The sequence below is a fragment of the Molossus molossus genome, unplaced genomic scaffold (genome assembly GCF_014108415.1).
Source record: "Molossus molossus isolate mMolMol1 unplaced genomic scaffold, mMolMol1.p scaffold_m16_p_5, whole genome shotgun sequence".
In the NCBI taxonomy this organism is placed as follows: Eukaryota; Metazoa; Chordata; class Mammalia; order Chiroptera; family Molossidae; genus Molossus; species Molossus molossus.
In genome coordinates this window covers 53401001-53418592 of record NW_023425388.1, presented here as the reverse complement: position 1 = coordinate 53418592, position 17592 = coordinate 53401001, and positions in this window count along the sequence as shown.

The following is a 17592-nucleotide window of genomic DNA, read 5'->3' as shown; positions in this document are numbered from 1 at the left end:
GAGGATTCTAAAAACGTCAGATTGATGTGAGATTAGGATATGAAAAGACAAAATAATATAACAACTATAGTACAGACGTAAGTTTATTTTTGAAAAGAAACATTCCATATTTTGTTTTAAGTGGAGTAACACCATTTTCAACTCCAGCCAATGATAACAATTGATGAGGGGAGTAAACACATTATTTATGATAAACCTGAAGTTAGCCATTCCAAAAGATTTTCAGCACCAAAGTTTTGGGAAGTTACTCAGAGTGCACATTGGAGAGATGCTCCTGAAAACAAAGTGATTAAGAAACCAGACAAAGACCATGAGCTACAAAACAAACAAACAAAAAATGAAATAAAATAATTTATGGAGAACAATCAGAGCATCAAGAAAAAATAATGTTCAGGATACAGGGATATGGGAACCCAAGACAGCACAAAGCAAAGCAGTATATAGGGCACATGCTAAAGAGAAGGTGCTGTAAGAGTCCAGAGAGAAAGGGCTGAGGGAATGACTTCACCTTAAAATAAAACTGCAGTATCCTTGGCTTCTAGATGACCACAGCTGGTCCAATTGCTAAGATCACTCAGAGATCTACCTATAACATTCTTTTTTAAAAAAATATGTTTTATTGATTTTTTTAAAGAGAGAAGAAGGGAGAAAGAAATAGAAATATCGATGTGAGAGAAACGTTGATCGGCTGTTTTCTGTATGCCCCCTGCTAGGGTTTGAAACCTGGGCATGTGCCCTGACCAGGAATCCAACCGGGACCTCTCAGTCCATGGGACGAAACTCAATCCGCTGAACCACACCAGCTAGTTTTCTTGCTATTTGTCTTGATCTCTTGCTATTTGTCTCTGATCTTTCTCCCCAGAGTTGTTTTATTATCAAGTAAACATTTACTTTTTTTTTTTCTTAGAGAAGATATTTTAAAGATTACCTGGCCCAACTCATTCACATTACAAATGAAGAAACCAAGACCCAGAGAGGTTAAAGTAACTTGCCCAAAGTCATCCTGGTAGAGTACCAGAAGCAGGACCAAAATCCTGGATCCTCTAATTCCCAAATCATACTTCATTCCAGGAGTCCATTGTTCCCCTCAAATAATCACTACATGGCTCTTAATTATAGTGGTGATTTCTGCAAAGATAAATAAATGCTGGAGGTGATTTTCATGTTAGGTTTTAAAATTAGCCTTTGGGAACTATATATCTATAAATAATTACTGGAAATTGGGAGGGAGACAATATCATCACATTTCAAAAGGGTCTCAATACAATCTTACAGAATACCAGCTTAAAATAATAGGTTCTGTCTGCTCTATCAGTTAATGATCCTGTAATTATTTTATTGCCAGAAATAGAATTTAGGGATTCAAGGGATTTTAGAGATCACCTAGACCTACTTTCTCATTTTATAAATGAGAAAGCCGAGGTTCAAAGAGGATGTCTTACAAAAAACACAAAATATTAGAATTTGAAGAGGCAACAGATATTTAGTCAACTTTGTTTTTAATTTAGAGAAGTACAAGAAGTATTTAGCTATTATAACACCTGTGTTTCCCATCACCTATAATCGACAACTGTTCATATTTTTCATGTTTACATCAAACATTTTTTGTTGTTAATCCTCACCTGAGGATGTTTTTTCCATTTTTTTTTTTTTTTTTTAGAGAGAGTGGAAGAGAGGGAAGGAGGACGAGAGAGAGGAAAACATCAATGTGAGAAAGACACATCGATTTGTTGTCTTCCATATGTACCCCAACCGGAGCTGGGGATCCAGCCTGCAACCCAGGTACATGCCCTTGACCAGAAATCAAACCAGAGACCCTTTGGTTTGTGGGCTGATGCTCCAACCACTGAGCCGCAATGGCAAGAACAACTTCAAATATTTTTACATAAGAAATAAAACTATGCAGATACAAGTGAAATAATCGTTTCCCCAAGCCCTATCCTCACATTCCTCCTCATCAACCCAGGAACAGCCACTATTAGACATTTGTCTGTGAATCCTTGCAATGTACTTTGTATAATTTCATATACACATACAGATATCAATAGATAATATATAACTTCTGTTAGTGCTCAGGGTTAGGGACCCTTCAAACAAAGCTATTCTGATTTTATCTGATTGTATATTATGCTTTCTAGAAATATTTAGTAGAAAATTACTGTAAAACAACGAAATTGTAAACAATTGATCTAACGCACCATTTAACAGACACGTCAGAGAGGCTAAGTAACTGGCCTCCATGGATGTACTGTCAACATTCAACAAGAACCCAAAAGTCCTCCCCAACCCCATCTCCACATTGTCCTTTCACTAGAACACCCCGCCTGATTGTTTTTTTCCTCCTATTTTAAGTGCTGTGGTTGTTTCTCCTTATATTCAGAAAGCCATGTTTCTCCCCTACACTTCCATTCAGAAAAGAAAATTCTGGGGTGGGGAAATCTCATACCAGAAACAATATACGCTTTAACTTCACACTTTGTTCCGAACAGCAGGGCAGCCAGGCAGACAGCAGGCTCGCACACCATTATGAATCTGTCAGCAATTAGAATTCTAAACCCTATTTGGTTTTTACTTGCTTCAGTCAACTTGTCACTGCAGTGAGGATTATCTGCTTTCTCAACATAAACATCAACAGAACTGAGGGCAATGGCTTGCGTCCTTGGCGGAGGCACAGCCAGAGAGAATGTTAAACAGCACATTTTGCAGACAGGAGGGATCTGGGCCTTAATGGGCCATAATTAGAGGGGGCAGAGCTACACTAGCCTTTGTGTGAGGTTTCAGAATTCTGCTCCTTAGCATTGGGAGACGCTTGGGGAAATGCATGAAGACCGCTGTCTACTTCTGACATCTGCATATCCTGAGCTGGAGAGAAAGGAACAGGAAAGAAGAAACTGTGTCTGTGCAATGTTTCAACTCAGACTAGAAGGACCTTGGGGATCAGGCCGACCAACCCCCTCATTTAAAGGATTAGGAAACTGAGATCCCAAGACAAGAGAAGGCCTTGGCCAAGGTCAAACTCGAGACAAAACCCAGTGTCCTGACTACCAGCCCTGTGCTCTTCCCACCTGACCACAGTGCCCCCTGCAGGGGAGGTGGAAAAGACCCATGAAATGAGCCACACCACTCAAATTCCCCTTCTTAGTTTTCCATGTCACCCAGTGGTGCAAAAGACAAAGCCACACAGTGCAATAAATGTGAGGACAAGGAAAGCCCACAATGCCAGGGGCCCTAGAGAGGAGTCTCATCCCACATCAAATCTCTTCTGAAGACTGAGTGTAAGTACACAAGTAGAAATTAATTTGATTCCTTTCAATAAGCTATTTTTAAACAATTGTCTAAGAAAGTTAAAGTTGGATGGGAAAAGACAAAGAGTTTGTTATTTCCTACTACTAATAATAACTAACATTATATATTGACTTATTTAACCCCATAACCATTTTGTGAGGTTAGCATTATTATTTAATCTTTATTTTACAGATGAAGAAACTGAAGCACAGAGCGTTGGGCGACTTGATCAAGGTTATGCACATTGTATGGCAAACTAAAATCTGAACCTAGATAATTTGGCTCTCGAACCTCATTCTTAAACAACAACAGTGAGGGGACCAATGATCTAAATTTGCCTGGGACTGTTCCGGTTTTAGCAATGCAAGTCTCATGATCTGGGTGACCCCTTAGTCCTGGACAAACCTAGATAGTTGATCGTACTACACATTACTGACTCTTTTGTTTGTGAACAACTAAACTCAAGCCTGAAGAGGTGATCTTGCCACTTGGGTTGCCAGACCTGTCTTTGTCCTCCTGGGAGCCTGAGATCACAGGAAGAACTTAAGTATTAATATGTGCCAAGTACTATACTGAGCGATTGTAAGGCATTGTGTATGTTTGATTCTCACACGCACCCTACCTGAGGTACATAGATAAGAAAACAGAGGCTCAGGGAGGATTGGGTCAGTTGTCTAACATCTCAGAGTCGGAAAGTATGAAGACAGGATTTGAACTTAGACAAGCTGGAAGATCTTGAAACTTTTTTGTAGGGAAATAGCTAAAATGAGGAAATCTCTAAATATAAAAATCCTACCTGCTTGGTGTTTTGATTTTTCAGATATAGGAAGTCACACCTAAAGAAACTTAAATATATAGCTCTTGAGGATTCCCTCTTTCGGAAAAGAGAGCTTTGAGCTTCTGCTTCCTTGCCATTGGCCACAAATGTGAGCCAACACCTCAGTGTTCCCCTCTCTCCATGCTGTGTCCACACCGATTCTTCCACTTAGATCAGTGATTTTCAACTGGTGTGCTGCAAGAATTTTTAAAACATGCAATACCTGAACATTTAGTCAGGGGCACGGACCTCTTTTCCCTTTGATTGTCAAATTTTTAAAAAAATGACAACAGCCAACACAAAAATAGCTGCTAGTGTGAATGAATCAAAAGTATACCTATATTTTTTGTCAAATCTGCAAAAAAATATATTTTCGGTGTGCCGCAGAATTTCAGTAATTAGTTTATGTGTGCCATGATATCAAAAAGGTTAAAAATTGCTAATTGAGAGTATTGCTCCCCCTACAGTTGAGCGCATGTAAAATTCCTATCCATCCTTTTAGACGAGTTCAAATATTACTTCCCTAAAGCCTTCCATGGACATCCTACTTTAACTTAATCATTCTCTCATCTTCTTGCCCTACGAATAATTGATGCTTTTAAAATCAGTATCCCAATCTGCCTTATTCTAGAGTCACAGGTCCAGGAGTGGGAGGGAGTAATGCCTGGATCCCTTGCTATGCAGTGAACCCAACTAAGCTTTATTCTATTTCCTCTCTCAATGCCCACAGTACCAGAGTGGGCGCTGTGCACAGGCAGTCATTCAGGTGGCTTGTTGAATGAATATGTGTACGTATCAATGTATTTCATTATGAACGATGATGTTTGTACATGGAGATTTGGATGATGAAAACAAATATCCAAAATGTTTGTGTATGTCAGGGAATAATTTCATCGGCTCTCCTAGGCCAGGCTCTACTCTAAAACTAAACCAAAAGATTAAGGCAATCAGCTAGAGGGTAGTTTGAGGTACCCACTTCTCTGAAACTTACGTTAAATATCTTTGCAAAATTATTTGGTGTTAAGAATAATGACTGTAAAAATGATTTAATAGAAATTAATGCAGGGTGGGCCGTCAGTTTCCACGTTCTCAGTTATAACCCAAACTCACTGTGTGACCCTTGGTCCTCTTTTTGCTCAAACTGGAGCATGATAGTGGTAGAATTACATGACTTCTAGGACCTCCTCCAGCCCTACATGCCTATACTCCAATAATTCTAATGATTAGACCTTTTTTTTTTTTTTTTTCTCCACCGGGACATTCTGTTCCCTACTATTATAGCCTTGGCATTCAGAAAATTTTGGATGAATGGTATTATTAATAACAAATTGGTAAAGGACCAGCTGAAGCCACCTGAGGAAGAAGAGGGTGTGATGTTTGAAGGAAGGAAGCCAGAGATTCTGGAGGGACATGATGTGTGAAATGAAGGCTGGGGGTTTAATGAGTTTGAGGCGTGAAAAATCTAAGCTTCAGGGCAGCATTCCCTGGCAGTGTGGGGCCGGCATGTTTCCATGCCCTCTGCGGCCCGAGTGCTATTTTAGAATGTACTTGCGCCTGGATCCTCTCGCACAGCTGTGACTGTCTGTTAACTTTGAGGCATGCCTCTCCATTCAAGCAAATGGCTCGTGGTCTTGTTTATATTGACAGACTTAGGGGAAAGGCAGCTAGAGGAGGACAGACCTAGAAACCATCAGAAAGCTGATTGGTGGCAAAAGATGTGGACTTCATTGAAACCGAGATGTAGCGAATTGAGCCCCATGGACCCGGGAAGATAGGCGATTTCTCTATGAAGATCAGAAGCGAATGTTATGCGAAGTCTTACTGGACAGCCCCACCCAGCAAGAACTGTTTCTTTCAGCATTTGACAGCCCCTCAAAACTACTTTGCTATTAACGTTCCTTTCTAGCTAGGACATAACCTCTTGAGACCTTAACCCATGGAAAAAATGAGAGCACAGATGAGTGGTTTCACCATGCTCCCACCCTGCTCCCTTCTGGAATCCCTTCCAGGGCTCAAAGCGCAGAGCTATCAAGTCCTGCCCTGAATGCTTTGGTTAAGTGGATGCCCAGCCCAGCTGAAGAAGCTGTGTCAGGGTTGGGGTAAGCTCTCCAGCTGCTGGGAAGGTCACCATAGAAACAAGGCCTTCATCAATCATGTAGTGACTCACAAGGAAATGACTAAGATGCAAAGGGGACTAGAGTCCCTGGAAAGACTACACCTTTTTCTTCTTGAAAAAAGCTGATTAAGCCTAGAAAAACAAGGCAGCCACTTCCAAAGCAGAGTGAAAATGGCGAGAGCTGCTTCTATCTCCGGACTTTAGGCCTAGATGCTATGGCGCTCTGAGCTTCTGAAGACAGAGAGGTCCCCATCTGTGTGCATTTTGTTTTTGCAAACAGTTCTTTTGGATACCACTTAATGTCAGAGGGAGGAGACAAACTTGTAACTGGTCCAAGTTCCACATAGTGAGTCAGCGAGAGAGTCAGGACTAGAACCAAGGTCTCCCACTCCAAATCTGTTACTGGTTCCACAATCCTGGGGTCCGAGTGGGCTTCACAGTGAACTAATAAAGATTCCATTTCAAAATAGCCCCTTCAAAGTGTCTCCCTCTCTGTTCCTATTCCCCTCAGGTTGGGAGTTAGAATGGCCTTGGGCATTTGTGAGATCTGGCTCAGGGAAAGTTGAGGTAGGTTAACTGTTAATTTAGTTGGGGTTTAGTCAGATATAATTATGTGGTTCCTAGTCACTCCCTGGAAGAGTTGTTGGTTATCTTAATGTAGGGCTGTGTTCCAAGAATACTTCTACAACCAACTAGCACCAAAATCCAAAGAAATTGCAGGGCCAAAATTTAGGTCCTAAGGAGATAAAATTGGGCCCTGGGGCATCTGCCCAGAAAACATGAGGGTAGCAGAGAAAAACAAGGTTTAAAACATGCAGAGCCTGCTGGTGGTCTGTAAAAATTCTCCCAACTCTCATATCTCATGTGTGGCAGAAACTTGATAGACATCTTCTCTTATTGATCATGAAATTTGAAGCTAAATGAAACTTTTTTAAACTATCAATAACAATTTTATAAAAATACCTTTCACGCAAATGAAGAAAAATTAAATTCTCTGTTCTCTTTACAGAAATAATTTTAAAAATAGATTTTCATAGGCAGTGGTGATTAGCCAATATATAGTCAATAATGGGTATAAAGTATTATGTAAGTGTGATAACAAAGGTATTATATTCTTTTCTGGGGTTTTTAATTTGTATAGTACTTTCCAGGTTTGTAATACCTGCAATTATTTTGTGTAGTTAATGGAGATGTATTTTGTCATTCAAAAAATATTCATTTTGTGTCTAATTTGTTTTTTTTATAGTATTATATTCTGTTTTTTTAAAGATAGCCCCCATGTCATATAAGCCACATAAAATTTGGATCTGCTTGGAATACCTCTTTAATGATTTACATTAATCATATGATTACCGAGAATGACAGATATGTCCGGATTGTGTTCTGTGAATCAGGAATCTATCCTTATTGTGCAATCACTCCAGCACTGTCTTCATTGAAATTTAGCCGTTTAGAAGAGTGTTCAGAGTCTCTTGTTTTGTGCACAGGGACAGTTCTCCAGTGCCAATCCATTTGGGTCATTTCCATTGCTGGTAACAGGAGCAAAGCCTTATATAATACTTTGCTATTACTCATCAGTGTTGTGTTTGTATACTGCTTGTTCCCCAAGCAACCAAGCCATTTAATCTCATTTGATTTTACCAAATTCAGTTTATCTTGTGAATATGCACATTTTTAAAATATGTCTGGAGGACTGGTTACCATTTACAGAAGGAGAGGACTCAATTTTATTGATGAATTATTAAAATTTGAACTACTCAATTTCTTGTCTAATATGGTCTCTACATAAAGAATTGCTGTGAGTATTGACTAAGGTAATGTATATGAAATATCCTACCTTAGATACTAGCACAGGAGTGTTTGGTAAATGTTAGTTTAATGTTAGATGATTCTTTACCCATAGGTAAACATTTGCCAACTTGAGTTCATGAAACACCCAGATGCCCGGAGGCATGTCTACCGTTCCTTGAAAGAAAATGTGGTCACAGCACACGAGCTTCTAATTTCTCTGCTCCAATTGACCCATGGATTGTAGACCTAACGCAAAAAACCATCTACAATATTTTGCAAACTTGAGTGGTTAGGACACCTTACGGAGAACAGATTTGTGAGGTGGTATGACATCAGAAAACCTGACTCCCAGCTTACCTACTTCCCAGTTATATTACCTTGGTCAAGTCATTCTACGTATTTCTATTTTGACGTATTTATCTGAAAAACCAGAATATTAATAAGTTTTGGGCCTATACAAATAAAAATAATAAGATATATAATAAATTTGAAGATGTATAGCCAATAATAATTTTGCACCAGAAATTCAGCTGGAGAACTAAGGCAAACCAGTGGGTAATGCATCTCACACTCCTCCTTTCACAAGCCCATCACTACTCTCCTCAGAAGTATTAAGTGAAAATAACTGGGACACACATAACACGTGTACAATCTGGCTAATGCAGAAGTAAATACATGTTTGACAAAAGGCAAAAAGTAAGCATTGCTGCAGAAAAGCAAAGGTTATCTCTCCAACATCTTTATGTTCATAGACAGATGAGCTAACAACCAAAGATGATTTACAAAACAAAGTGAAACATTATTTAATAAACACATGTAATCAATAAGGTAGTGAAAATAATGAATACTTAAGGAGGAAAGGTAAAGTATAGTGTATGTGAACTAAGTCTGATTCTTTCATAAATGAAAGTCAATAGATGATACCTGATGTTGATAAATCAATACATACAAATAAAAACATATGTTTTGGTGTTATGAAGGTAATTACCAACGGAACCAAACACAAAGACTGTTAAAATAAATGATCACTGCCCAGCTGGTGTGGCTCAGTGGTTGAGCGTTGACCAATGCACCAAGAGATCGCCCGTTCAGGGCACATGCCCAGGTTATGGGCCAGATCCCCAGTTGGGGGCATGCAAGAGGCAGCCAATCAATGTCCTCTCTCATCAATGTTTCCAACTCTCTCTTCGTCTCCCTTCCTCTCTCTCTAAGATCAATGAAAAAAAATAATAATCAATTACCACTACACTGGAAATAGAAAGGAGTTGGGAAGCTATTTGTGTCCAACCCAAGCTCTTCTATATCATTTTATTTTCTTTACCATTTGATAAAATATTGAAGCAAAAATAAACTACATATGACATGTTCTTGTTTATCTTTGGTGGCATCAAGATAAACTCAGATATTCAATATTGTTGTTACTAAGGATTTTCTTTTTATCCATCTCCCTCTTTTATTAATTCTATACCTGACTGTCTAGTAAGACAGTTCCTAGACACATGTGGCTATATGCAATTATGTTAATTAAAACAAAATTATATAATAATTTTAGTTTATAAGTCTCACCTGCCATATTTCAGGGCTAATGGCCACTGTATTGCACAGCATAGAACTATGGAATTTTCCATTATGGCAGAAAGTTATGTACCCTCTAAGGAATCTATACACATTTAAGGTTTTACCTATCACATGTTATTGGGTGACTTCTTGACCTTTATCTCTAGCCAAACATCCTGCCTCCAGAGCAACAAGCCTTCACATGCAGCTTCTGATTAGATTGGAATATTTTCACTTGATGTCCTATAGCCCTTTACACTCAACTTACTTAAATCTGAACACATTGTACTTCCTGTGAAAGTTATTTTTACTTCCTATATTCTCCACCTCTACTGTTGGGACCGTCCTCTGAAAAGTCACTAGAATCAGATGGCGTGTCTCGGTTGCTTGTGCTCATTCCCCCTGAAGCTGAAGGATGGTAGCATCAGATCAGCACTTTTCCTGACACACCTCTTCTGGCCAGAGCACCTACCAGGTCATCATGTTCTGATTAGTCTGGGTGTGGCCTACACTTCTGTTAACTGAACTCTGTTCTGAAACCGACAAGCTTCTGACCGATGCTCTAGGTATCACTCAACTAGTCTTCTTCATGATTTTCTTCAACCCTAGTAAAATGCCATTTCTCACTTTCTGAGACTATGATACATTCTGAGTGTTGCTATGTGTTTTGATGTAACCACAACAAAGTCTGGGAAATAAAAAGTCTTTTGGTAAAATCAAAATATGATTTCTTTCTAAAGTCAGGGAGAAGGCTTAAGTTGGTCTGCTGCTTTGTAAAACCAGACCACAAAAAAGCAGTGGTTTCACAGAGGCTTAAGCAAGTGTTACCGAGTTGAAACCAAAATGATGATGGCATCAGGATCATAAAATGAATGACTGATTGAATGCCTAATATGTGTAAAGGTCTATGTTAGAGGAGAAACTGGAATACTTTCAAAAAGTTTATCTTCAATCAGGGGAGAAAATAGTTGAACAGCTATCTTTAACATGAGCCAAGTTGTGGATTCAGTAGACTGGCCAGCTTAACACCTGTTCCCGTCTTGTTCTAGTGGGTCTTTGGTACAGCAGAGATTAGAAGACTATCGCAATACTCAGGTTCCTTTGTAGCTAGATTCTGGATGTGATTCTATTCTAATTTAATCCACATCTTCTACCTATGAGTGTACGATCTTAGCTAAGTTTTCTTAGCCTCTTTGCACTTCGCTATCCTTTGTTTCAATACAGTTTGTGACATGAATGTATTCTGGAGAGTTACCTGAGGACTGATTCATTGATGTAGTGAATGGAAAGGACTTAGTACACTCCCTGGCACCTATAAACACTCAACAACAACAAATTGCAGTCACTATTAAGGGGAAGAAATGGAATGCCCTCCCCATGTCCTGCTTCAAAATAACTAAGGAGAAAGGGGCAGAATGTAGTATATTCGTTTTGCTCATGCAGACCCCGTTGATGCAATGCGGCTCTGGATCCAGTAGGTCCAGTGGCGGCTCCTGACCCTTACATTGTACTTGGGTGTAATGTGACCCGGCACCTACTGCTGGAATAGAAGTGTCCTGTGTGTGGCAGAGATAACCAGTCCTACGGTGGGCCAAGTTTGCAGTGTTGTTCAGGGAATCATTTTTGGGGTCACAGCTTAAAGCTTGTGCCTCCAGCCTTTGTAACAACTTTGCAAGTACTTAATTCCACATGTTAAACTCTTTGTGTTTAAAATAGTAAAGTGGTTTACATTATGTTAAACTGAACTCAACCTGACAGAGACAGAACGGAAGAGGTGGCATCACGTCTCTGCCGCCGGCAAGCTGTGGTGGCTTTGTGTTGTGTGTGCCAGTAGCTGGGTCAGATCTGTTTTCTTATAAAATGAAAAGTGGTCTTAAAGCAGGACATAGAAATGGCATTCCATTTGTTCTGTCCACTAGAAGGAATTTCCTTCACCTCTGTCTTTTAGGACAACCCTGGAGTAACCGGTAACAGCTATCCGCCTTCAGGTGATGCGGCCTATCATGCAGGGCCATTGGAAAATCAAGTTCAAAATTGTTTCCTCAGCCCACTGAGTGTAGAGAACTCTCTGTGAAACCACAGGTATGGCAGCTTAGGCTGCATTACTGCTTGGTGCCTGATGGTTAAGTTTTCAGTCTCTACTAGGGCCCAGTGATCAAAAAGAAAAACAGAATTGTCATCTAAGAGAATGGAAAATCTTTAGTTAAAATTCTAAGGTCCATTCAGTGATGCACCTGTAGCGGCTGGCCAAGGATTCCATGCAGGACCGCCATCTGCACAGGGACTTCAAGCAGCATGGGGTCTACTGGGTATGCAGTGCACGGCCCAAGTGATAAAGCAGCCTGCACAGCAGCCTGGACTGCTCCAGGTCCTTCTCCTGTTCTGTGTCTCACTCAAAACTAGCACGCTTTTGGATTACTTGGTCAATGGGCTTGAATAGCAGACCCAAGTGAAGAATATGTGGCCTCCAAAATCTAAAGAACCCCGTTAGGCATTCTGGCTCTTTTTTTAGAGATAGGAGAGCAGAAATTTTCCAACTGCCTTAGAAGGTATATTTTGACATGTCTCAGGCCACTGATACCATAGAAAAGTCTTCAGTGTAACTTTCAGTGACAAAAGCCCCAGAATTGGAGGGATGTTTTCCATGCAGGTGTCACATGATTGTTAGAATACTGTCTACTTCCTGTTCACCTGGTTAAAGCCAAGTGATATCATCAGTGAAATAGACCAGTGAAACAGAGAAGTGGTCCAGTTCCCTGTTGACGAGAATATGATGTAGGTTTAGAAGGTTCATATAACCATGAATGTGTTACTGGTCCCGACAGATGAAAGCAAACTGCCTCTGATGATCTTTAATAATAGGTAAAAAGAAAAAAAAAATAACTCGCCACATCAATAACAGCATATCAGGTGTCAGGGAATGTACTGTTTTGATCAAGCAAAATACAAGCAAGCAAACAAACACATCTGGATCAAAAGCTGTAGTTGGAATCAACACCTGATTAAATGTGCAACACTTTATTCTCATTCTCTTTTGTTTCTAGACTTATCACCAAATTTAGCTTCTTACAAGGAACTTAGAAAAGTGTGATTCATGGAAAATTTTTACTATACCCAACAATAATTATGAGTTTTTTGGCAATATATACCAACAAAGTACTAAACCACCTGTAAGAGAACTGATCCCAAAGGTCTTAGTTCAGGGTGAAATAAATATAATCTTGGAGTAGGGAAAATATATTGATTAAAGTGCACTAGGCTAAGATTCTGAGTGCATTGTATTTGAGCCACTAAGAATGGCTCTAAAAGTCTGTTTGACTAATTGACTAACCCATGGGCCCAAAGCATTATACACTGAACAAATGGGAAACACTAGAGAAAGGCATCTGAGAATTTAGGGAGATTGGGACGCTACAGTGCTGTTTTATTAAATATGTTTTTATTAATGTTTTAGAGAGAGAGGAAGAGAGAGAAAGATAGAAACATCAACGTGAGAGAGAAATAGAGATCGCCTACCTCCTGCATGCCTTCTACTGGGGATCCAGCCCACAACCTGGGTATGTGCCCTGACCAGGGATGGGACGATACTCAATCTACTGAGCCACACCAGCCAGGTGCCAAGTGTTTTTACCACTTTAGACCTTCTCACCTACTTTCTGACTGTGACCCCTCAGAAGTTTCAGAGACACTTCCTTCCCCCCGATCAGGAGAAATGCAGTTGTGAGGGGAATCCCAACACTCTTCAACAGCTCCGTTGTGGCTTCTCTCTGCGGGCCAAGAATGACAATGGGAACTATTGCCACTGCATTGGGCAATCTGGATTCAGTGAGGATAATGATTTACCAGGGTGGTAGTTTCTGATTCAAGTCAGACTTCAGTTCCCTAATGCTTCCAGGGGTGGGGAACCTTGTTTCTGCCAAGGGCCATTTGGATATATATATATAACATCATTCACAGGCCATACAAAATTATCAACTTAAAAATCAGCCTGCTATAGTTGGTCAGGCTAATTTGGTGAAGCGTGTGATGTTAGCTGGTATTGATTTCTCAGGCCTTGTAGGGCCTACGGGCCAGATGTTCCCCACCCCTGAAGGGCACAGATCAAATAAGACTTGAGTGGCTGTCCAACAATTATTGTGCTCTGGGGACAAAACAATCAAGTAACCAATTCCAAAAATCTCTGTGGGTCAAACCATCTGATTATGCTTTGGCTCAGCTGTCCATCATGGAAGTCATACCCACCTTGTTCCCTAGACTGAAGCCAGAAAAAAGCAACCTAAGAATAATGGTGGTTGTCAGATACTGTAGAAGAGTCAAGTGTGACACTGACTCAGGATACAATGTTAAGCAGGTAGTTTAACAAAAAATTTAAATGTCAGAAAAGAAAAGCAATGAAGGTGGGGGACCAGAAGAGATTAACCAAAGGACTTATTTATAAGCATATATGGATAACTCATGGGCACAGACCACAGTGCCTGGGGGAGAGCTGGTTGGAGGGGCTCAATGGGGATAAAAAGGGAGACATCTGCAATACTTTCAACAATAAAGATCATTTTTAAAAAAAGAAAGGAAAGTAGTGATTACTAGGAGCTGATATAGGTTCACTACAAGTAATCCATACTAAAGTGGTCTCACTTGTTCCTTAAATGAAATTACTAAATCAGAAAACAGTGATATATCTAGAATGGGGTTGACCATGTGTTTCACTTGAACACATAGTATGATAAAGAAAACCTGGATTTTATTAATAATATATTGGCAAGTGAAGAAAAACTACACTCTAACCTGCCCTGGTCAGCCTATATATTGGAACTGCCATGCCAGGGTTGAATATGATATTCAGAAAGAAATGTTAACCAACAGAATCATCTTCAAACAAGTTCAGTAAGGGTTATGGATAATCTGTCACATGAAGAATGGCTGTGGTAACTGGGGTTTGTGTGTCAAAATATGAAACAAAAACAAGCATAAAAGTATGTTGTTGACCAAGCACAAGTTAGCTGCCTTTATTTAGAGTGTAACTATCTGAAATAGGAAATTGATTTGTTTTGGATACTCTCAACAGAAAATCTAGGAGCAAATAAATTTCCAGGGAGGAATATTTGGATGCAGTATTCAGAAAAACCTTCTCCTTGCTGCAGATGTTCAGCAACGGAATGAGCTGCTGTGGAAAGCTAGGGATTCTCTGTCTTTGGAATGTTTGTGCAGGAGCCGAGTCTGCCTTGCTGTGTGCTTTGGTGCCGCACATTCCTACAGTAGGTAGGAAGCTGGCCTAGGTTACTGATAAGGTCTCTTCTAATCTCAGTTTAAATGAATCCATGGAGAGTGAACAGAGAATGAGAAAGGAAGGAAAGGAAATTTCTGAGATGCATGCAGTTGGCATTGTGGACAGTAGGTGAGTGAGAAGGTAGTGGTTTAGGGAACCTGATCCCCATATATGCTTCATTCATAGTGTAGCATCAGGATCTCTCATATATATCTAACACACAAGAGTTAATTAAACTGGACCTATTATGTCCCCGCCTCAAATGAACCCAGCAGCTATGATGCACTGACTCAGAAGACATGCCTTTCCCTGGGAATGGAGATACATGGAAAGCGCAGTGGACCAGAAATAAGAAATTGGAGGTTTTAGAATCCAATCTCAGTATTGTCAGATATTCACCATCTGCTTTTTGAGCAGTTCTTGCAAATTCTAGTTGGCTTCACTAAAAAGGAGACTTGTGAGATGTTTACTAAGAACTTTTTATAATTGAATATAAAATAGTTCATCGGGTACAAGATCTAGACTTAGGAGCAACCTCCTGTCTCTGCTTCTCATATTTCACAATGGTTTCAGCCCTGAAATGAAATCGAGCATGCTTGTTTTCTTCCCCTGGTCTTGGGTTTTGATGCTAAAGCAAGGGTTTAGCGAAGGATATCATAATTCCTCGTTTTGACTACAGACTTGTCCTAAGGGGTTATTGCTACAATCGAATGGAATAGGATAAGTGTGGATTGAGTCTCTGTCACCCCCAAGGCCACAAAGATCTCCAAGGGAATCAGGAGACCTAGCCCGCGAACAGCCTTCAGAGCACGTTGTGGGAGGTGCAGACCAAAGGTGAGTTTACACATCAGTGACTAAAGTTTCCTGCCACTAAGCATAAGAAGTCACTCAAGAGCAGCGTCCCTAAACCACAGCTACAGGATGTGGGCACAAACCCTTGTATAATTGTTGGCCAAGAGCCAATAGGCATTCATCCCTGTGCAAATACTGGGGCTTTTTCTGTTGTTGTTAACCTTTGAAAACCACAGGCATCAGCCTCTCTTTCTTCCCCTTGGCACCGACGTCTTCTTTTCTCCAACGTGGTCTCTTATGTGTAAAGAATTTCTGAGGAGCTTTTAAGCCTAAATTTAATACGTTTGTCCTCCCCTCTCTTGCCCCACAAAATACCAGGCAGAGGTAAAAACCTACTCACAAAATATGTGCTGGCTGGGTTGGCTTCCGCAGTTTTGTTTGGGCTTCTTGATCAGAGAGCTCTGTGAGTGACCTTAGCCCTCAAGAAAATTCAGACAACTTCTGGAAATTCCCCCTGCACAACAGCAACCTGTTTGTTTTCTCGCTTCAGAGTTCGCCCCGCAACTATGATACAATAGTTTGGTGGCACGTCTTTATCTGGGAACCGAGCTATATGGAAAGAGCAGTGGACTGGGAATAAGGAACGAAGCTGTACCGTCTAATCCCAGTATTGCCCAAAATCCACCACCTGCTTTTTTGAGCAATTTCTTTCCAGTTTCTAGGCTTTTCCTCTGTGAAATAAAAGCTTTGGATTAGAATTAGCTGGTTCTTATGCTCCTATAGTCCCACAGCTCTGAATTGAAATGCTCAGGAATGTTTCAGCAGAGGGCCGATGAGAATGGGCCTCGAGGTCAGAGATCCTAAACTCATAAATTGTCCTATTTGGGGCTTTCCAGGCTGGCCAAACGTCAGGCCTCCATGGAGGTGCTGTTGCCCACCGGGAGGTCAGGCACTGTGATTCTTGACACCCACCTTGTTAAAAATGATAGAGAATTAATCAGCCGTGACTCCATACCCGAATGTCCCACATCCTAATATGGAAACCCAGGCTGAACCTACTCCAGCATAAGAATACTTTTCAATAGAAGGATGGCAGATGAGCATTGCACGGTCTGAGTAAACAAAAAAGTAACTTTCTAACCACCAGAACCAGCGGAGATGTGTTGGAAGTCTGTGGGCAATAGTAATGTTCAGGCAGCTTCTGAAAGGAGACTTCCTGGGATTTTCTAGGAGGAATTTCTGCATGGGATAAAGATCAGATAAAGAAGACCGCCCACCAGGACATTTTAATGATGATATGTTTTTTACTAAGTGCCTCTTATATCTAACCCTATTCCCAATCAAACCTATGATGACCCTTTGGAATCTTCATTGGTATAGTTCGGATGATAGTCTGAAGGAAAAGCCCAGGTATACATATAGGTCCTGTGGTTTGTGGATGTTTGCTGAGCATAGGAACAAGAAGCCCAAGTGAGAACATCAAGTGTTAGCTGAGAAAATGATGGTCAGTGGGTCCACAGTGACCAGGAAACCATTACCAGGGAGAACCGAATTTAGTTTTTTGGGATGTTGCTTCACTTTCTGCCACAAAAGTCACATCATTCTGCAAGCAGGTACTCAATGCTTTTTCTTTAATAAAATAATTTAACCTCATTCCATTAAGTCCTCACAATACCTTTATGAAAAAGGCAGAAGAGGTATTATTGTCTCCATTTTTCAGATGAGGAAATTAGACCTTAGGAAAGTTAAAGTAATTTTCCTGACTGATTTAACTCTTTCCAAACAAAAAGGAGTCTAATTAATTAGTAGCAACAATTATTTGGAGAATCATAAAACTCATAGGTTAGAGGATTACAACAATCATCTCCTCAGGAATCCCTTCCACAATGTCTACTTTACCTGTTTCTACCTGAACACATCAAGCAATGGGTACTCACTACTTCAAGGAGCAACCCATTCTATTTTTGG